This window comes from Gastrolobium bilobum, unplaced genomic scaffold (genome assembly GCF_033153095.1).
Source record: "Gastrolobium bilobum isolate Gb01-03AN ecotype WA unplaced genomic scaffold, APGP_CSIRO_Gbil_v1 utg2887, whole genome shotgun sequence".
NCBI lineage: Eukaryota > Viridiplantae > Streptophyta > Magnoliopsida > Fabales > Fabaceae > Gastrolobium > Gastrolobium bilobum.
Window position 1 is genome coordinate 293,460 of NW_026897225.1, and position 6,000 is coordinate 299,459.

A 6,000-nucleotide genomic window follows, 5' to 3' on the forward strand; every position below is an offset into this window, starting at 1 on the left:
ATCTCACGAATGAATGCAGTTTCTGCATTTTCGTGAAGATATCCCTTAAAGGTTCACTTTGTACCGATTTTAAACACCTAATCATGCATTTCTAGATGTGTTAAGCCTCACCCAACAACAAGTTATCATCTTATAACCTTAACATGCATCAAGCTACCATTTTTAAGCCTTAAAACTCAAGATCAAAGGTTGGTATACATACCAAAGGTCAAAACAGAGGTTCAACGGCTCAAGAAGCTCCCAAAACAGCTTCAACAGCTACTGGAAATATGGTGTACGTAAATGCTACACCAAGACTTGACCTTTCTACCCAAAGGTTGCTTCTTTAAGCAACAAAATGCCCAACTCAAGCTTCCACAAACAAGCCAACCAAGTCATCCCCAAAACTCTCACCAACAGCAGCTGGAGTACCTCTGAAGAACACCCTCACCCACCCACAATGATGTCTCTCACTCACACCAAGTGTTTAGGATGATGAAACAACCAAGAAAATGGGTTCAAGGCTGAGTTTTGGTCAAGAACAAGAGAAGAAAGCAATGGAACAGTGCTCCCTCCCAAGCTGATCAGCTCACTCACGAAGGAAATAAAAGAGTCTAGGGTTTTGTGCCCATAATGGGAGTATTTATAACCCAAACACACTTAAACACACAGTATTAACTTTAATTGCTACGCTTAGCATTTTAAACCCAAACTTTGGATTCTGAAACTACATAATTTTCTAAGAATTATCATATTTTTCTTATATTTTTCTGAGCACCTTCCGGTACGCGCTTTTCAAAGCCAGTACCGGTTTCTGGCACCAGTTCTCATTATTTGGACTTGAAACTCGTTTTACAAATCCTACATGTTATTCTAGTAATTATCATGCACTTACTTTAATTTTCCGGGATACTTTTTCGGTACACATTTATATCGACTAGCAGAACCGGTATCTGCACTTTTCTTCCGAAAAGCGACTTTCAGCATTCTTAATCACTTATTATGATTATTAAGCCTCATAAATAATTATTAAGGTCAATTATGGAATCATTTCTTATTTTTGCATAATTAATTAAATAAATACCTTAATTAACGGTGCGGGTTCTTACATTCACCCCACCTTTTTAGGATTTTGACCTCAAAATCAGAAACATACCTGGTCGAAACTCGGGGTACTGCCGAAGAAGCTCGTCCTCACGCTCCCAAGTACACTCCTCAGGAGTCCTTCTGGTCCACTGCACCTTGACCATCGGAATGATCTTGCTCCTCAGCTGCTTCTCGCCACGATCGAGAATTCTGAGTGGTCCGACGGGAGTCTTTAGGTTCTCCCGAACCTCCACATCATCTGGTTGCACCACGTGCGACGGATCTGCTATGTACTTCCGAAGCTGAGACACGTGAAACACGTCGTGGATGTTAGTCAGGTTCGGAGGCAAGGCAAGCCGGTAGGCAATAGGTCCAACTCTACCAAGAATCTGGTATGGCCCAATATATCGCGGGCTCAGCTTCCTCACTCCGAGTGCCCGACCTACACCGGTGATAGGTGAAAGTCTCACAAACACGTGTTCACCCTCACTGAACTCCAGCGGACGATGCTTAACATCATAGTAGCTCTTCTGGCGATTCTGCGTCTGCTTCAACTTTTCACGGATCATCTGGATCTGCAAGGTGGTATCCTGGACAAAGTCCAAGCCAAAAAGATCCTTATCCCCAACCTCAGACCAACAAGTAGGAGTCTGACACCTCCTACCATACAGTGCTTCGTAGGGCGCCATGCCCAGGCTAGCATGAAAGCTGTTGTTGTAAGAAAACTCAACCAACGGAAAGTACCTATCCCATGTCGAGCCCTGCTCCAACGTGCAAGTTCGCAACATGTCCTCCAAGGTCTGGATGGTCCTCTCAGTCTGTCCATCAGTCTGAGGCTGATAGGCGGTACTCAATCTCAACTGCGTACCAAAAGCCTCCTGCAGCGCCTCCCAGAACTGAGAAGTGAACTTCGGGTCCCTATCACTAATGATACTCTCGGGCACCCCGTGAAGCCTCACAATCTCGCGGATATAGAGCTTGGCCAAATGCTCTGTAGTGAAGCTCACCTTCACTGGAAGAAAATGGGCAGACTTCGTCAGTCTGTCCACAATGACCCAAATAGAGTCACAACCCGCCTGAGTCTTCGGCAACCCCACCACGAAGTCCATGGAAATACCTTCCACTTCCACTGTGGTATTTCAAGAGGTTGAAGTTCACCAGACGGTCTCTGATGCTCAATCTTCACCTTCTGGAAAACCAGACACTTAGACACGAAGATAGCAACATCTTTCTTCATGCCCGGCCACCAGAAGTTCTTCTTGAAGTCTTGATACATCTTAGTAGCACCAGGGTGGATAGAAAACTGACCCTTATGGCCTTCTGCCATAATCTCCTCTGTCAACGGGCCTCGAGGAACTACAATCCTCTGCTGAAACAAAAGCACTCCATCCTCATTCCAAGACACACCGTCTTGGTTCTTCACATAATCCAGACACTCTCTCTGAACTTGTGCCTCTTTAATCTTTTCAAGCAGCTCGTTCACAACATCAGATGCTTCCAATCGAGAAGTACACTCTCACACGGAGCGGTCACTGCCAAGTTGCGGAACTTCTCAACCACATCGAAGTTACCAAGTAACAAACTGGAAGAACTACTGGATTTCCGACTCAAAGCATCAGCTATCACATTGGCCTTGCCAGGATGATACCTTAGCTCGAAGTCGTAGTCCTTTATGAACTCCATCCATCTCCTCTGCCTCATGTTCAACTCCTTCTAGTCGAACAGGTACTTCAAACTCTTGTGGTCACTGAAAACCACAAACCTCAAGCCAAAAAGATAATGCCTCCAAATCTTGAAAGCAAACACAATAGCAGCCAACTCCAAGTCATGAGTAGGGTAGTTCTCCTCATGAGGTTTCAACTGCCTCGAAGCATAGGCAATCACTTTGCCCAACTGCATCAACACACAACCTAGCCTCTTCCCGGAGGCGTCGGTGTAAAGCTCAATCTCAAGCGCAGGATCAGGAAGGACCAACACAGGAGCAGTAGTCAGTCTCTCCTTCAACTCCTGAAAACAGACCTCACACTCGTGAGTCCACACAAATGGAGTCTCCTTCCGAGTAAGGCGAGTCAATGGCAAAACCATGGTGGAGAATCCCTTGATGAACCTCCGATAGTAACCTGCCAAACCCAGAAAGCTCCTCACTTCCTTAACTGTCTTGGGTCTCTCCCAATCCAGTACGGCCTCAATCTTGTTCGGATCCACTGCAACTCCCTCAGCAGAAATAAAATGCCCAAGGAACTTCACAGACTTGAGCCAAAACTCACATTTGGAAGGCTTCGCATACAGCTTCTTCTCCTTTAGCACTTGCAGAACAGTTCTCAAAAGCCCCACATGCTCCTCCTCCGTCTTGGAGTAAATCAAAATATCGTCAATGAAGACGATCACAAACTGATCCAGGTACGGCTGGAAAATCTGATTCATGTAATCCATGAACACAGCAGGTGCATTGGTGAGACCGAACAGAATCACCAAGTACTCAAAATGACCATATCTCGAGCAAAATGCGGTCTTTGGGACATCCTCCGGCTTCACCCGAATCTGATGGTATCCAGACCAGAGATCAATCTTGGAATACACACAAGCACCCCTGAGCTGATCCAACAGATCATCAATCCGAGGAAGAGGATACTTGTTCTTGATTGTCACCTTGTTCAGCTGCCTGTAGTCGGTGCACAATCGCATTGTCCCGTCCTTCTTCTTCACAAAGATAACCAGTGCTCCCCAAGGAGACACACTCGATCTAATGAAATCTTTCGCTGAAAGATCCTCAATATACTTCTTCAGCTCTGCCAACTTCGGTGGCGACATCCGGTATGGAGCTAAAGAGATTGGCCCCACACCAGGCAACAGATCTATGGAGAACTCTATCTCCCTCTGTGGCGGAAACTCAGGAATCTCCTCAGGAAACACCTCAAGGAACTCCCTCACCACAGGAATGCCAGTGATGTCCTCCTGTGTACCACTCACCAAACCTCCCAACATGACATAACCAAATGCCCCTGCTCTCAAGGCTCTCCTAGCCTGCAGCAACGAAATGTACGGCGAGGAATTGGCTGTGGAATCACACGGAGACAACACTACACGCTTGGCACAACAATCAATCATCACACAATTTCTGGACAGCCAATCCATGCCCAGAATAACCTCCAAGTTGGCCATCGGTAACCCTATCAGATCTACCGAGAACTCACGGCCATCCCACTGAAACGCCACATCACGATGAACAGTGGTAGCATCACATCTTTCTCCGGTGGCGGTAGTCACCCGCATCGGTGGAAAAAGCACATCACTGGGCAACTCAAGCCCCACAGCAATCGGGGTAGCAACAAAAGAATGCGTAGCCCCAGAGTCAAACAACACATCAACAGCTGATGAACCAATCGTAACAGTACCTCTAACAAGGTTCAGAGCTCGATCCGACTGCTGACGATCCAAAGTATACACTCTCCCAGAAGATGGTGGCACTGCCGGTGCCGAAGTAGGTGGAAGGGGAACCATATGAAGTGGCACTGCCTGCACTGCAGTAGCCCTCGTCGTCGCCGACGGACAATCTCTAGAGAAGTGGCCCTCCTTGCTACACTGAAAGTAGATCAACTGGCCGGTAGAACACGGCCCAAAATGAGTCTTCCCGCATCCCGAACACCTGGGAGCAGGAGGTCTCACTGCACTCCCCTGAGCAGAAGTCCTCTTGAACTGACTCGACGCCTGCCGAGCTGCCAACGGTTTACCCTTGCCCTTGTTCCCAAACTTCCTGTCTCGCCAAGAAGTGGAACTACCAGCTGCAACCTTCGCCCTTGTGGCCTTACTCGAGCTGTAGTAATCTTCAATATCACGACACTGCTGAACCAGTGTCCCAAAATCTCTAGAAGCAGAACCAGCTAAGTAACCAGTAATATCCTCACTAAGCCCCCTGCGGAACTTAGCAGCCAGAAATGTAGGAGTAGGCCTCGCCATCCTGAAATGTGCAAACTTCACCAACTGGTTAAACTTGGCCAGGTACTCGTCCACAGACAACGAGCCCTGAACCAATCTGTCAAACTCTCCTTGTTGCCTCTCCTGAGCGTCATATGGAAAGTACTGACCCAAGAAGAAATCCTCGAACATAGGCCAAGTCATCACATGACCCTGCATCTCGTAGACATGAGAAAGGTTTGTCCACCACTCATGGGCATCGCACTCCAGCATGTAAGTAGCGAACATCAACTTCTGCGGATCTGTGCACTGCATGACCCGAAAAATCTTGTCCAACGCCTGAAGCCAACGTGCAGCAGCAACAGGATCAAAGGATCCATCAAAGGCAGGTGGCTTATGCTTACGGAAAGCATTCAGCAGGCGATCGATCTCATCACGATCCTCAACAAAAACAGGGACGGTCTGCATGGCCCCCGTAAGATGACTGCCATCTCCCATCTGACTCTGAGAGTCGTCCAGCAGACTGGGTGGAGGTGGTGGTGGTGGTGGCGGTGGAGCATGACCAACATCAGGGCCATTCCTCATCTCCTCCAACATGACTCTAAACATCGTCATGTTCGCCAGACGGTTGGCCTCCACACGTCCTCCGTGGCCTTCCTGTTCGCCTCTCTGACGGCGTCCAGCATGGCCTGGTTTGCCATTCTCATGGCCTCCTGGTCGGCTAGTCGGGCCGCCTGCATCTCAGCTAATGCAGCCAGGACAGGATCGGGCCGATCCTCCGAAGTCTCGCGGTTTCTCTCGGGTCTTACCATGATTCTGCACAAGTTACACAAATTATGAGTTGACCAGGCCCACGCAATGTGGTCACATATGCATTATCATAATAATACTCGACGGAGCAAACACACAAAACAGACACAACCACACATCCTAATCATTGCAATACATACAGGCTTTTTCCTTCGCAACCGTTGCTCTAAATACCATAAAATGTACATCGTGTATACCCGGAATATTAAC